A 17,504-nucleotide genomic window follows, 5' to 3' on the forward strand; every position below is an offset into this window, starting at 1 on the left:
AGTCACTCCAAATTTTCCAGGGAACTTATGGCATATATAGAAAAGAAAGAAAAATATAATAAAATAAAAGCAAAATGAAATGAATAAAAAAGTCAATAAACCAGAAGAGGAATATCTGATAACTTAAATCATACGGTCCTGAATAGCAAACAAAAATTAGTAGACAATACTTACTTTGTTTACTTGAAATAAATAATACCAATTCTCATAAACAGAGAAGAGATACTGTATCCTGCCTCCACTGTCTGTTCCTGGCTCAGAGACCTAAAACCTATATCTCACAAACTGTTTGATAATGTATGGCTCATCCTTGATGCAATCTTTGATACAATCAGGTATTGTTTTATTTTCCCTTCCCAATCACTACATTCCTGCATTTTAAATAACATTCTCCTTGTAAAAGTTTGAAATATAAAGTAAAAAAGAAAGCCCCTCTCCCACTAACCTGCACAGTCCCACTTGCCAAAGATCACTCCCATAGTATTCTACTATAGTATTTTAGTCAGCCTTTACTGATGACCACTTAACTTATGTCCACACTTGCATTGCTACAGTGACATAATAAATGAAAACATGTATATTTTATGTACTTCTATGCAAATGTCTATAAGATAAATTCCTGAAAAACTGAAATGTTAAGCCATGGGATATGTGTAATTTAACTTTTGGTTGAATTTACCAAGTAGCTTCAGAAAGGTTTTATCAATTTAAGCTCTCCCAATAGTGTATGTGTTTCCCCTACCCTTGACAACACTATTATCTTTTTAAAAATCTCCCAAATGAGAAAATATATATCCTTTTAAAAAAATTGTATTTCATAATTTCAAGTGAACTTGAGCATCTTTTCAAGGATCTATTAGATATTTATACCTCATTTTGTAATTGAGTTCTTTATCCTTTTACTTTCTTGTTTTATAAACTCTTGCATATTAAAAAAAAGACCCGTTGTCTTCCGTGTTTAAAATATTATTCCTAGCTTATAATTTGTCCTTTGTATTTATTTATAGCATCTGTTTTATGGTTTGGAAATTTTCAGAGCTTTCTTTATTTTCAATAAGGTATTTTGGAGTACTTTTTATTTAGTTTTGCTATAGTAAAGTGTTCAACTTTAAGTTGCATTTACCTGATGCTTCTATTTTATAGTTCCTATTTCATGCTTTGTTCAAAGAGCCCTTTGGAATCAAGGATTATTTTTTAATCCAAATTTTTCTTCAATTTAACATTTAAATCTTTAACAAAAATTTTGCTTTATAGGTAAAGTAACCAAACTTGTCCCTCTCAAGTTATACAAGTAACCAATAGACAATAGGGAAACCAGCCACTGAACATGGCATTTGTAGGAACAACCATCATAAAAGCAAAACATTATAGTCAGGGATAGAGAGAAAATATTCTGTTAGTAGTGCTTAGAACTGTAGTTCTCCAGGAACTCCAATGGTTCAAAGTACTTTAAAAAAATAGGCTGGGGAGGGGAAGGGATGGTAGGAATTTAATCTGGCAGAGTTGCTCTAGATAAATGCCTACTAGTCATTAAAAAGTGATCAATAAATATATAAATCAACTTGAATGACAGTGGTAGCTTAGATGATCAGCCATAACTCAATTCCATAGTAAGCAGGGTTAAAAGAAAGTCACAAACCCTAAATGTTGATGTATAGTGGGTTTAGATTGTTTTTTCCTTTTTTGAGATGTTTAAAATGTATGGCAGCATGTGAGATTGACAGGACAGGATGGTAAGTGTGAAAGTCTTATTCTGTTATTCTCTGTTCTTTTCCATAGGTTTGAAATATGTCCTAAACCAAAGATTTAAAATGGTGTATGGAGAGACCCTCCAGATGGCAGAGGAGTAAGACGTGGAGATCACCTTCTTCCCCACAAATACATCAAAACTACATCTACATGTGGAACAACTCCTACAGAACGCCTACTGAACTCTGGCAGAAAATCTCAGACTTCCCAAAAGGCAAGAAACTCCCCACGTACCTGGGTAGGGCAAAAGAAAAAAGGGCAAAAGAAAAAAGGAAAAATACAGACAAAAGAATAGGGATGGGACCTGCACCTCGGGGAGGCAGCTATGAACGAGGAAAAGTTTCCACACACTAGGAAGCTCCTTCACTGGCGGAGACGGGGGTGGTGTGGGGGGAAGCTTTGGAGACACAGAGGAGAGCGGAGCAACAGGGGTGCGGAGGGCAAAGCAGAGAGATTCCCGCACAGAGGATCGGTGCTGACCAGCACTCACCAGCCTGAGAGGCTTGTCTGCTCACCCGCCGGGGCGGGCGGGGGCTGGGAGCGGAGGCTCGGGTCTTCGGAGTTCAGATCCCAGGGAAAGGACTGGGGTTGGCTGCGTGAACACAGCCTGAAGGGGCTAGTGTGCCACAGCTAGCCAGGAGGGAGTCCGGGAAAATGTCTGGACCTGCCTAAAAGGCAAGGGACCATTGTTTCAGGGTGCACGAGGAGAGGGGATTCAGAGAACTGCCTAAATAAGCTCCAGAAATGGGCGCGAGTCACAGATATCAGCACGGACCCCAGATACGTGCATGAAATGCTAACGCTGCTGCTGTAGCCACGAAGAAGGTCACTATCCACACCTCCCCTCCCAGAAGCCTGTGCAGCCCGCCACTGCCAGGGTCCAGTGATCCAGGGACAACTTCCCTGGGAGAACACACGGCGTGCTTCAGGCTGGTGCAACATCACGCCGGCCTCTGCCACCACAGGCTTGCCCTGCATTCCATACGCCTCCCTCGCCCCGGCCTGAGTGAGCCAGAGCCCCCTAATCAGCTGCTCCTTTAACCCCGTCCTGTCTGACTGGGGAACAGACACCCTCAGGTGTCCTACATGCAGAGGTGGGGCCGAATCCAAAGCTGAACACCAGGAGCTGTGCGAACAAAGAATAGAAAGGGAAATCTCTCCCAGTAGCCTCAGGAGCAGCAGATTAAATCTCCACAATCAACTTGATGTAGCCTGTATCTCTGGAATACCTGAATAGACAACAAATCACCCCAAAATTGAGGCGGTGGACATTGGGAGCAACTGTAGACATGGGGGTTGCTTTCTGCATCTAATTTGTTTCTGGTTTTATGTTTATCTTACTTTTTAGAGTTTAGAGTTTATTAGTATATAGTATTTATCTTAGTATTTAGAGTTTATTATTATTAGCAGATATGTATATTGAATTGGTTACTCTCTTCCTTTTTTTCTTATATATAGATATATATTTTTTCCTTTTTCTCTTTTTGTGAGTGTGTATGTGTATGCTTCCTTGTGTGATTTTGTCTGTATAGCTTTGCTTTTACCATTGGTCCTAGGTTGCTGTCTGTATTTTTTATTTTTATTTTAGTAGAGTTTTTAGTGCTTGTTACCATTGGTAAATGTGTTTTTTGGTTTGGTTGCTCACTTCTTTCTTCTTATTACTTTTTAAATTTTTATATTTTTAATAATTTCTTTAAATTTTTTATTTTAATAACTTTTTATTTATTTTTCTTGCTTGCTTGCTTTTTTCTCCCTTTTCTTCTGAACCATGTGGCTGCCAGGGTCTTGGTGCTATGGCCAGGTCTCAGGCATGAGCATCTGAGGTGGGAGAGCCAAGTTCAGGACACTGGTCCACCAGAGACCTCCTGGCTCCACGTAATATCAAACGGCAAAAGCTCTCCCAGAGATCTCCATCTCAACACTAAGACCCAGCTCCACCCAATGACCAGCAGGCTACAATGCTGGACATCCTATGCCAAACAACTAGCAAAATAGGAACACAACCCCACCCATTAGCACAGAGGGTGCCTAAAATCATACTAAGTTCACAGACACACCAAAACACACCACCAGACGTGGTCCTGCCCACCAGAAGACAAGATCCAGCCTCATCCACAACACAGGCACCAGTCCCCTCCACGAGGAAGCCTACACAACCCACGGAACCAACCTTACCCACTGGTTGCAGACACCAAAAACAACTGGAACTACGAACCTGCAGCCTGCAAAAAGGAGACCCCAAACACAGTAAGTGAAGCAAAATGAGAAGACACAGAAATACGTAGCAAATGAAGGAGCAAGGTTAAAACCCACCAAACCAAACAAATGAAGAGGAAATAGGCAGTCTACCTGAAAAAGGATTCAGAGTAATTATAGTAAAAATAATCCAAAATCTTGGAAATAGAGTGGAGAAAATAAAAGAAACGTTTAACAAGGACCTAGAAGAACTAAAGAGCAAACAATGATGAACAACACAATAAATGAAATTAAAATTCTCCAGAAGGAATCAATAGCAGAATAACTGCAGCAGAAGAATGGATAAATGACCTGGAAGATAAAATAGTTCAAATAACTACCACAGAGCAGAAAAAAGAAAAAAGAATGAAAAGAATTGAAGACAGTCTCAGAGAACAGCAGGACAATGTTAAATGCACCAACATTCAAATTATAGGGGTCCCAGAAAAAGAAGAGAAAAAGAAAGGGGCTGAGATAACATTTGAAGAGATTATACTTGAAAATTTCCCTAATATGGGAAAGGAAAGAGTCAATTAACTCCAGGAAATGCAGAGTCCCATACAGGATAAATCCAAGGAGAAACATGGCAAGACACATATTAATCAAACTACCAAAAATTAAATACAAACAAAAAATATTAAAAACAGCAAAGGAAAAGCAACAAATAATATACAAGGGAATCCCCAAAAGATAAACAGCTGATCTTTCAGCAGAAACTGCAAGCCAGAAGGGAGTGGCAGGACATATTTAAAATGATGAAAGAGAAAAACCTACAACCAAGATTACTCAAACCAGCAAGGTTCTCATTCAGATTCGACAGAGAAATTAAAACCTTTACAGACAAGCAAAAGCTAAGAGAATTCAGCATGACCAAACCAGCTTTACAACAAATGCTAAAGGAACTTCTCTAGGCAGGAAACACAAGAGAAGGAAGAGACCTACAACAACAAAACCAAAACAATTGAGAAAATGGTAATAGGAACATACATATCCATAACTACCTTAAATGTAAATGGATTAAATGCTCCAACCAAAAGACACAGACTGGCTGAATGGATATGAAAACAAAACCTGTATATATGTTGCCTACAAGAGACCAGGGGATGGAAAAAGATATTCCATGCAAATGGAAATCAAAAGGAATCTGGAGTAGAAATTCTCATATCAGACAAAACAGACTTAAAAATAAAGACTATTATAAGAGACAAAGAAGAACACTACAGAGTGATCAAGGGATCAATCCAAGAAGATATAACAGTTGTAAATATTTATGCACCCAACATAGGAGCGCCTCAATACATAAGGCAAATGCTAAAAGCCATAAAAGGGGAAATCGACAGTACCACAATCAGAGTAGAGACTTTAACACCCCACTTTCAATTATGGACAGATCATCCAAAATGAAAACAAATAAGGAAACACAAGCTTTAAATGATACATTAAACGAGTTGGACTTAATTGGTATTCATAGGACATTCCATCCCAAAACAGCAGAATACACTTTCATCTCAAATGCTCATGGAAGATTCTCCAGGATAGATCATATCGTGGGTGACAAATGAAGCCTTGGTAAGTTTAAGAAAATTGAAATAATATCACATATCTTTTCCTACCACTACACAATGAGACTAGATATCGATTACAGGGAAAAAAACCTGGAAAAAATACAAACACATGGAGGCTAAGCAATACACTACTTACTAGACAAGAGATCACTGAAGAAATCAAAGAGGAAAACAAAAAATACCTAGAAACAAATGACAATGAAAACACGATGACCCAAAACCTATGCGATGCAGCAAAAGCAGGTCTAAGAGGGAAGTTTCTAGCAATACAGTCTTACCTCAAGAAACAAGAAACATCTCAAATAAACAACCTAACCTTACACCTAAAGCAACTGGAGAAAGAAGAACAAAAAAAACTGCAAGTTAGCAGAAGGAAAGAAATCATAAAGATCAGATCAGAAATAAATGAAAAAAGAAATGAAGGAAACAATAAAAAAGACCAATAAAACTAAAAGCTGGTTCTTTGAGAAGATAAACAAAATTGATAAACCATTAGCCACACTCATCAAGAAAAAAAAGGAGAAGACTCAAATCAATAGAATTACAAATGAAAAAGGAGAAGTAACAACTGACACTGCAGAAATACAAAGGATCATGAGAGACTATGACAAGCAACTATATGCCAGTAAAATGGGCAACCTAGAAAAATGGAAAATTCTTAGAAAAGCACAACCTTCCAAGACTGAACCAGGAAGAAATAGAAAAAAAAACAGACCAATCACAAGCACTGAAATTGAGACTATGATTAAAAATCTTCCAACAAAAATACCCCCAGGACCAGATAGCTTCACAGGCGAATCCTATGAAACATTTAGAGAAGAGCTAACACCTATCCTTCTCAAACTCTTTGAAAATACAAGAGGGAGGAACACTCCCAAACACAGTCTACGAGGCCACCATCACCCTGATACTAAAACCAGACAAAGATGTCACAAAGAAAGAAAACTACAGGCCAATATCACTGATGAACATAGATGCAAAAATCCTCAACAAAATACTAGTAAATAGACTCCAACAGCACATTAAAATGATCATACACCATGATCAAGTGGGGCTTGTCCCACTTGATAAGGTGCAAGGATTCTTCAATATACACAAATCAATCAATGTGATAAACCATTTTAACAACTTGAAGGAGAAAAACCATGTGATCATCTCATTAGATGCTTTTGACACAATTCAACACCCATATATGATAAAAACCCTCCAGAAGGTAGGCATAGAGGGAAATTACCTCAACATAATAAAGGCCATATATGACAATTCCACAGACAACATTGTTCTCACGGTGAAAAACTGAAACCATTTCCTCTAAAAACAGAAACAAGACAAGATTGTCCATTCTCACCGTTATTATTCAACATAGTTTTGGAACTATTATCCACAGCAATCAGAAAAGAAAAAGAAATAAAAGGAATCCAAATGGGAAAAGAAGAAGCATAGCTGTCACTGTTTGCAGATGACATGATACTATGCATAGAGACTCCTAAAGATGCTAAAAGAAAACTACTAGAGCTAATAAATGAATTTGGTAAAGTAGCAGATTACAAAATTAATCCACAGAAATCTCTTGCATTTCTATACATTACTGATGAAAAATCTAAAAGAGAAATTAAAAAAACACTCCCATTTACCATTGCAACAAAAAGAATAAAATTACTAGGAATAAACCTACCTAAGGAGATAAAAGACCTGTATGCAGAAAACTATAAGACACTGCTGAAAGAAATTAAAGATGATACAAACAGATGGAGAGATGTACCATGTTCTTGGATTGGAAGAATCAACACTGTGAAAATAGCTATACTACCCAAAAGCAATCTACAGATTCAATGCAATCCCTATCAAACTACCAACAGCATTTTTCACAGAACTAAAACAAAAATTTCACAATTTGTATGGAAACACAAAAGACCCCGCATAGCCAAAGCAATCTGGAGAAAGAAAAATGGAGCTGGAGGAATCAGGCTCCCTGACTTCAAACTATACTACAAAGCTACAGTAATCAAGACAGTACGGTACTGGCACAAAAACAGAAATATAGATAAATGGAAGAGGATAGAAAGCCCAGAGATAAACCCATGCACATATAGCCACTTTATATATGATAAAGGAGGCAAGGATATATAATGGACAAAAGACAGCCTCTTCAATAAGTGGTGCTGGGAAAACTAGACAGCTACATGTAAAAGAATGAAATTAGAACACTACCTAACACCATACGCAAAAAGAAACTCAAAACGGATTAAAGACCTAAATGTAAGACGAGACACTATAAAACTCTTAGAGGAAAACAGAGGCAGAATGCTCTATGACATAAATCATAGCAAGATCTTTCTTGCCCCACCTCCGAGAGAAATGGAAATAAAAACAAAAATTAAAAAATGGACCTAATGAAACTTAAAACCTTTTGCACAGCAAAGGAAAACATAAACAAGACGAAAGGGCATTCTCAGAATGGGAGAAAATATTTGCAAATGAAGCAACTGATAAAGGATTAATCTGCAAAATTTACAAGCAGCTCATGCAGCTCAATAAGAAATAAACAAACAACCAAATCCAAAAATGGGCAGAAGGCCTAAATAGACATTTCTCCAAAGAAGATATACAGATTGCCAACAAACACATGAAAGGATGCTCAACATCACTAATCATTAAAGAAATGCAAATCAATACCACAGTGAGGTATCACCTCACACCAATCAGAATGGCCATCATAAAAAATCTACAAACAATAAATCTTGGAGAGGGTGTGGAGAAAAGGGAACCCTCTTTGCACTGTTGGTGGGAATGTAAATTGATACAGCCACTATGGAGAACAGTATGGAGGTTCCTTAGAAAACTAAAAATAGAACTACCATACGACCCAGCATTCCCACTATTGGGCATATACCCTGGAAAACCATAATTCAAATAGAGTCATGTACCAAAATGCTCACTGCAGCTCTATTTACAATAGCCAGGAGATAGAAGCAACTTAAGTGTCCAGTGACAGATGAATGGATATAAAAAGATGTGGCACATATATACAATGGAATATTACTCCATCATAAAAAGAAACGAAATTGAGTTATTTGTAGTGAGGTGGATGGACCTGGAGTCTGTCATACAGAGTGAAGTAAGTCAGAAAGAGAAAAAGAAATACCATATGCTAACACATATATATGGAATCTAAAAAAAAAAAAAAAAAAATTGTTCTGAAGAACCTAGGGGCAGGAGAGGAATAAAGACGCAGACGTAGAGAATGGACTTGAGGACATGGGGAGGGGGAAGGGTAATCTGGGACAAAGTGAGAGAGTGGCGTGGACTTATATATACTACCAAATGTAAAATAGCTAGCTAGTGGGAAGCAGCCACATAGCACAGGGAGATCAGCTCAGTGCTTTTTGACCACCTATAGTGGTGGGATAGGGAGGGTGGTAAGGAGACGCAAGAGGGTGGAGATATGGGGATATATGTACATGTATAGCGGATTCTCTTTGTTATAAAGCAGAAACTAACACACCATTGTAAAACAATTATAGTCCAATTAAGATGTTAAAATTAGTTAATTAAGTAAAATGTTGTGTGGAAAAAAATATAACAGGAACTAATATAAATGTTTTTCAAGAACAGCGTCCTATAATTGGAAAAAAAAAAACCTAACAGCATAAATTCAAATGAAAAGATGTATAAATGATAAATCAGAAATGTATAAATAAAAATGTAAGACTTTTACTTGCAAAGAGTATTGCAAAAATATTTAAAGATAAACAACAAATTCCAACTAGCAATTAACTACTAGCAGTGGTATAGTTGTTGTTGTCTATGGGTTCTTATCTGGTATACATAAATAACTCCTAGGAAGTAGTAAGAAAATACATTCTACAATAGAAAATGGGAAATAATATGATTGGCTGACTTTCATACAAACAAATAACATTAGCCAGAAACAAAAATCAATGATTAATTATCAAAATGATGAAAACTGAATATTTACTTGGAATCAATCCTGAGCTCCCCTTCTCCCAAGGACATACCGAATGTACAGCTCCACATTGAACAATTCCTTCTGATCCCTCAGCTAGATTTAGAAACTAGCCGAGTGACCCTTACAGATCAGACAAATGAGAAAATACTCATATTGAAATGGTTAAGAATGACTGAGACAGACTCTCACCATAAACCCCACTCCCACCACAGCACCAAACAATCTGGAAAGAACCCCCAATGCCTAGTTTCTCCCCAAAAGTGAAGCGTTTAGACTCCACACCCAGCACACCAAATTTTAAGACTCTCACCAAAGGGAAGGGCTCCCAAACACCTAGCTCTGAAAGCCAACAGGCTTATGTCCACAAGACCCACAAGACTAAAACAAAGAAGCAATTCTTCACCCACACATGAGAACTTGCCACCAGCTACCACCCCAGGGCTCAGACTGGAAGGAGTAGGCAAATTTGCTCATCTCCCAGTTTTTCCATGAAACAGCGTCATCTGTATACTTTTTAAGCTGTTGCGTTGAGGGCCAGGCTTCTAATTCAGCAGGCACTAGGGGTTGGCTGTGATTTTCCCAGAAACTGAGGAAGCCAAAGAATACTACTCCCACCTTCCCGCTCCAGCTTCCTCCAAGTCACCAGTATAAATTTATTCCCATTGACATGAAGATACAAAGCATTACATTGCATTTTCTATTTCATTACATAACACTAAAAATTGAGGTGAATTCCTTTTATAAATTATTGTTAATATCACTCCAAAATGCAAATTACATATTCTAAAACTCTTGATCATTCTGTTACCAGATTTCATTACTTAAAATATAAATTTTGAAAATATTTAAGTATAAGTCTGATTCCAACCAGCGTGTGATTAAAACTAATATAGTTATAAACAATACATTGGATTTTGAGATTAGGTTTTGAAAACATTTCTAAAGTCTTCATTTTGGCAAACCAATGTGATTTTTTTTTTTTTCAAAATGAAAGGAAGGTCCTCAATTTTGGTATGTCCATCATATCTTCATTCCTCCCCTCCTTCTTTCCAAAAGTTAGTAAAAACAAGTGGCTTTGCCTTTGCCTTTCTCTTTTTCCAAGGAAAACATTCCATCTAATACTATAAAATATATTGCACTCAGAAAGGCTTTTAGGCCAAACAGTGTAATACTATCTAAGATCTATGGAAATTTGATTATTTGAAGGCAAATTAAGTAATATTTTCATACTATGCATTTTTAATAAATACCACTAAAGCCTAGCAATACAAATTAAAGTTTATGTATGGTGCCACTTGAAAATGCAGGAAATCACTAATCAAACAATAGCACAATATGACTTGCTTAAATATTACAAATATTTTCTACAATGTTGCTGAAAAAACTATTAATATGCTATATTTTCTACTCTTAATTTTATGAAGATGCTTTATTCTCCATTTTATTAAGTATAAAAAAATTGTCCCTGCTTTGATTTGTTTAATCAATAAAGTTAATAAAGACATTTACTTCTCAGTATCTGCATTGCATCATCATTTCTGTATTTTCAGAACTTATCTAATCCACATGGTGTTGTCACATTAATCAGTGATTACATCATCAAGTAATGATGTTCCTAAGCATCAAAAAATACTCAAAATATAATTATACAGTATTTTTTTACATATACAAAATACAGAAGAAAATCAAATTACATTTTAGATGAGCAAAATGTAAATATGAATAAAAAGATTTGTTCCTTATTCTATCTTTGAAATTTATTTCACTTATTCATTTAAATAGATTAAGTCAAATTATTTCTTAGGGATGTTAAACAAATTTAGTAAGAAAAAAATAAGGGTCTCACTTTCTAGACTAATGTATTAGTTTTCTAATGCTGAGTAACAAATTGTCACAAACCTGGTGGTTTAAAACAATGCCTGCTTACTAGCTCACAGTTCTATAGATTAGAAGTCATGGCTGGGTTCTATTCTCAGGCTATCACAAGCCCCAAATCAAGGTGTCAGCCTGGATGGGTTCTTAACCTGAAAACTCAGGGGAAGAATCCACCACCAAACTATGCAGGTTGTTCACAAACTCCAGTTTCTTGTAGCTGGAGGTCTGAAGTCCCTATTTCCCTGCTGGCTAGCAGCTGGGGGCCTTTCTCTACTCCTACAGACTTTGCATATTCTTTTTCTTATGGCTGTCTCCATTTTCAAATTAGAAGTGATCTATTCTGTCCTTCTCATGATTCTAATTTCCCTGGTTTCTCCTTCTGCCCCCAGTAGAGAAAGTTCCTGGGTATTGATGCTATTATAAAGCTGTTGCATCAGTCCTGGGCTGCCAACTTTCAGATATCATGTTATGTGATAAAAATATTTTGTTTTCTTTTGGCTGCGCCACACGGCTTGTGGGATCTCAGTTCCCTGACCAGGAATTGAACCCAGGCCACGACAGTGGAAATGCTGAATCACAACCACTAGACCACCAGAGAACTCCCCAATAATTTTTATTTAGTCAACACTGTAGTAGGGTTTCTGTTACACGTAGCAGCATAATAGGTAAAAATGATAAAATAAATAGCTTAGGAGAGATTTAGCTACTGTAAGTGATATCTGAAGAAACTGATCAAAATGCTTAAGAGATAATTAGTTGGAAAATATGATAGGGAGATTAGGATAAAAAAGAATGAGAATTCCCAGAATGGATCTAATAGGAATTCCACAAAGAGTTAATTGAGATAATCTGAGTTAATTGAGATAATCTGGAAGAGATAATATCTGAAGAGGTCATGGCTGACATTTTTGCAATACAAATGAAATGTGAATTCTCAGATTCAGGGAGCTGAATCAAGTTCCAAAGAAGAAAAGTAAAAAATAAATACACACCTACACACATCAGTGAAACAGTGGAATACCAAAAAAGAGATTATCTAATAGCTACTGATGCTTCCCTATAATAAAAGAGTTTCAAGTTATCTATTTAGATTAGGGTTTAAACACAGTACGTGAGATAAATGGAAGAGGTAACCCTCAATTAACAAGGTTCAACCTTTCTTTTTCACCCAGAATGTCTTCTCTGTGGCCCTAAACTTTCAAAATTTCACTCAGAAGACAAATTCCCATAGTTAACCAGTTCCTGACAATTTAGAAAGCAATTTTGCCATCATCTGTTATTAGAAGTATAACCCTTAGAAGTACTGACTTGCCCTCCAACACCAAAAAGCTAATCAATCAGCACTCAGTAATTTTCTCAGAAGATTTCATATAAATATAATTTTTAAATTCTTTTCACATCTAGTAATAGTTTAAGACCCTCCAATATTTATCTCCAAGTTGTAGGACATCTTGCCCGTAACTCATATGATTTTGCTTCATATTACCGCTTATCAGTGTCAGAGTCAGGACAAGAACCCAGATCTTCCACTTACAGTTCAGTTCTCTATAAACTACTATCTTCCTCAATAATTTAGAAGTCTGCTCAGGCATTTCTTTCGATGGGCATACAATAATTTCTCCTCATTGTGCTAACTTGCATCATCATAGTAATCTGATTTATTAACATCAAATATAAGATCTTCAGCCACATGATCTCTTAAGGTCATATCCTAGAGGAAAACTGGCAACTATGTATGTTCTTGATTAAATGTTAACAGCTGAATAGTAACAAAACACTAGCTAATGAATGCTCCTCCAACACACACACACACACACCAGAAGAAAACTCTAACACAAAACTCCAAACTGAATTAAGTTTCCTCAATAACGTTTTTTGTGATTACCAAAAAATGACTGAATACAATTTAAAAATTAAGAACAGAAATGAACAAAAGAAAAAAAAGAAAGAAAGAAGTTGATTTGACTTAAGAAAAAAAGCGGAGGAAAGAAAAACATAACCGTCTAAGAAATATAGAGTAATTTACTAGGTAAACATGGAAGAAAAAGTTCACATAAAAAATTTCAAAAGAACTGTTGACTAAAATCAGGAAATGAACCAAGAGTTAGAATATTAGATAAAGAAAGAAGTGAAGAGTCAGAGAAAAAGTGATTTGAAATGGAAGATAGGTAAAGAAGATCCAATGTATGTATAAGTGGAGTGCCTGAAGATTATTTTTTTTTAAATGGAACCACCAAAATTCCAGAAATAGCTAAATTAAAACCACCAAATCAATAAATAGTATTTAGTAAGAGTTTATTGTGCATAATTAGAACAGTTTGCCAACTGGGTGCCTCCAAAAATAAAAACTGTTACAAAGCTCAGGGGTTTGATATGATGGCTTATAAAGTGAAAATGAGGAAGCTGTTAACCTTTAGAGTCACTGGTTATTACAATTGGGGTTTCCAGATGGCACAGTATTGGTTAAAAGTGATTATCTTATAATATTTTTAGGAATATGACATAATTTTTTTATGACTGTCAGAGGATTTATAAGAAATAACCTAGGGTGGTTATGTACATGAACTAAGATAGATTTAGTTTTCCTTACATGGCTTAAATGGTTTTTTCTGCTCAGGAAATTCTCAAGTTTTCTGCTCAAGAGACCAGAAAAAACCACCTGATTTTTTTATATGTAATTTTAACAGAGCAAATTAATATGCAAAGTAATAATGAAGAAAAAAATATGGAAGTTAAAAAATATATTTAAATATATATATTGAAAGGGACCATTTTATACATAGGAAAGCTGAAACTGAAATGTTCAGTCCTAGAAATATGCCAGTAAGTCTACTGTACTTTAAATATTAAACAAAAACAAAAATTCTCAGGACCTCCAAGCAAAAACCAAAAAAAAAAAGGCAATAAAATTAGGTGGGCTACAGACTTCTCAAGATACCATACCAAGCTAAGTAACAATAACTATTATTTTTAATAAAGAGAAAAAAATATATCAACCTAGAACAATATATCCAACCAAGCTGCCCTTAAAGTATCAATATCAAGACTATAGGAAAACAATCCTGAACACTCAAGAACTCAGGTAATACTGGCTTTATGAAAAAATGTACACAAAGATGAGTTTCACTCAACCAAGATATGACAGATAAAACTTTAGCAAAATTACTTACAAACAGAATTAGTATATGCAATAGTAGATCTAAGACTAAAACAAAGTACAAATAATGCAATTGAATAATGGCAGGAGAAGGGAAAGGGACAAGAAAAAACAGAAGAGCCCATTGATTGCTACATAGGTCACAGATGGTAGTCAGTGAAAACCATTAAAAAGTGACAAACCAGATAGTAAAAAGATAGATAAGAAAATGGGACTAAGAAAATTTTCAAAAGATCTAAGTACAGAAGTAATAATTGCAACAAAAATACAAATATTCCTAAATAAATAAATTGACATTATGAAAGACCAAAGGGAAAAACAATGTTGAGAAAGAAATACAGTAAACTTAACATACTATACAGTAATTATTACAAAATATTATAATAGAGACTACAGGCATACCTCATTTCATTGCATTTTGTCTTATTGTACTTCGCATTTTTCACAAATTAAAGGTTTGTGTCATCCTGAGTCAAGCAAGTCTATCAACGCCATTTTTCCAACAGAATTAGCTCACTTCATGTCTCTCTGTCCTCACAATATTTCAAACATTTTCATTATTATTATATTCGTTATAGTGATCTGTGATGAGTGATGTCTGATGTAATTGTTTAGAGGCAGCACAAATCACACCCATTTAAGATAGCAAACTAAATCGATAAATGCTGTGTGTGTTCTAACTGCTTCACAGACTAGCTGTTCCCCCATCTCTCTCACTCTTCTTGGGCTTCCTTATTCCGAGACACAACAATATTGAAATTAGATCAATTAATAACTCTACAGTGACCTTTGAGTGTTCAAGTAAAAGGAAGAGTCAAGTGATGCAGCAAACTTTATTGTTGTCCTATTTTAAGAAGTTGTCACAGCCAGCTAGCCCTTCAGGAAACACCACCCGGATCAGTCAGCAGCCATCAATACGGAGACAAGACCCTCTACCAGCAAAAAGATGACAACTTGCTGATGGCTCAGATGATAGTTAGCAGTTTTTACCGTGAAGCATTTTTAATTATGTACATTGTTTTTACAATAGTTTTACATGCTATTACACTCTTAACAGACTACAGTATAGTGAAAACATAACTTTTATATGCTCTGGGAAACCAAAAAATTTGTATGACTCACTTTATCACAATATGTGCTTTATTGTGGTGGTCTGGAACCAAACCCACAATATATACAAGGTTTGTATGTACTCATAGTAACAAATGTGAACAGACAATTCACTTATTGAAATAAAATGATTTTCAAACTGGGTAACAAAAGAGCAACCAACAATTATATGCTTTGCACAAGAGACAAACATAAAAGTAATTTTGAAAATCTAAAAAAAAAAATAATGAGATGGGTAAAGATAAAGGTGTATCAAGCAAATGCAAATAAGAAAAAGGTTTATGATCATAATATCAGATAAATTAGAATTCAAGCCAAAAGTATTACTTGTAATGAAGAAGAACACTTTCAATGCTAAAAGGCACATTCAATTTGAAGATAGAAAAATTCATGACTGTCCATGCACCAAATAAAACAGCAACAACAATTATAAAATAAAATTACAAAAAATACAACTTTAAAACAATTATAAAACTACAGGAGATGTGAGAATAGATGGGAGCACATTAATAACAAGAAACATTAAAATACCACAGTCAGTTCAAGACAGTTCAGACATGCTGACTAATGAATTCCTGTTTTATTCTATGGATTACAATTCATTATCATCATTAATTATTTTGATGTTCAAATTATCCCTGATTTAGCCTGTGGGAGCACCTTCAAGCTGGCTCCTATGTCCTTCTAACATGTTCCAATCATTTATTTATTTTAGTGTGCATTGATTTTTAACACAGCAAGATATTCCTGCTCCTGCCCTGAAATCAGCCATTTCTCTAAGGATCTCTGGAAGATTTAAGTGAGGAATGATTTTTTACAAACCAAGATCTGAGAATAAAGTGTGTTCCTTGCTACAATGGCCCTTTTAGCAGACAGAGCTAAGGGGAAAGAAAAGATAAAAAGATGTACACATACATACACAAATACCTCTATGTTTATATCTATATCCATATGTCTCTATCTATATATTCTAGACTTTCTCCTTTCCATATTTATAACTCCTTTCTCTAAGAGTGAAAAACACACTTCTCACTCAATATATTTACCCATATATATATTCTCAATATATTTACCCATTCGCTTACTCCTAGGTCACAAGGAAAGTTGTTTTAAAGTTGCTAACCTACACCACTGTGAAAATCAGACCTGCTAAATACAGTTCATAATTTGTTTACAGTTCTTTTTGCCCTCAGTCTGAAAGTATTGTGTTCAAAATTTACTTGGATTACTACTAATAATATTTTTTTAAATATCAGGGAAACTAGAGCAATAAAATGCACTAATGAACATGAAAAAATTATCTCATACGCTTTCTCTTTTTTAGGTGTAATGTTATACAATACTACAAAAATATCATGCCATGTAGAGGAACAGTATGTTATGCCTTTTTTTTTTTTCATTTCAAACTGCTCAAAAATACCCTACTAACAAAATTCTTATAACCTTATGTCCAATTTATTTTCCCAGAGACAACATTCCACTCAAACACTTACATGTTTGAATTGGAAATATTTTCATCTCTTGCAAAATTAAAATTCCAGTTAGTAACTAACAGATTAATTCTATTACATGCATTGAACCTTTGAATCTAGAAATAGCCCTGGACTCTATTAAGTTCCCAGTGTCTTTGAAAGTTTCTATTACTGGAGCATGCCAAGAAAACAGTATAGAAAAAAAAAAAAGTAAAAGTATTTTTCCTACATTATTTTTCTCTAATTATATAATTGAAGTAAAACAATGGATAATCAGGATTGTAGATAATAAGAGAAGCTCAAACATTAAAATGGTCAACCTTTGTAGATTGCTTTGGGTACTAGGGTCATTTTCACAATGCTGATTCTTC

The 17,504-nt window shown here is 35.3% G+C and overlaps 1 protein-coding gene across 1 annotated transcript in view; it reads right to left on the reverse strand.

Moving 5' to 3' along the window:
* Window positions 1-17,504, reverse strand: part of STPG2 (sperm tail PG-rich repeat containing 2) — a 550,510-nt gene that overhangs the window by 387,182 nt on the left and 145,824 nt on the right. The window lies entirely within an intron of this gene.

Source organism: Monodon monoceros, unplaced genomic scaffold, assembly GCF_005190385.1.
Source record: "Monodon monoceros isolate NGI ecotype Baffin Bay Population unplaced genomic scaffold, NGI_Narwhal_1 Super_Scaffold_20, whole genome shotgun sequence".
Lineage (NCBI taxonomy): Eukaryota > Metazoa > Chordata > Mammalia > Artiodactyla > Monodontidae > Monodon > Monodon monoceros.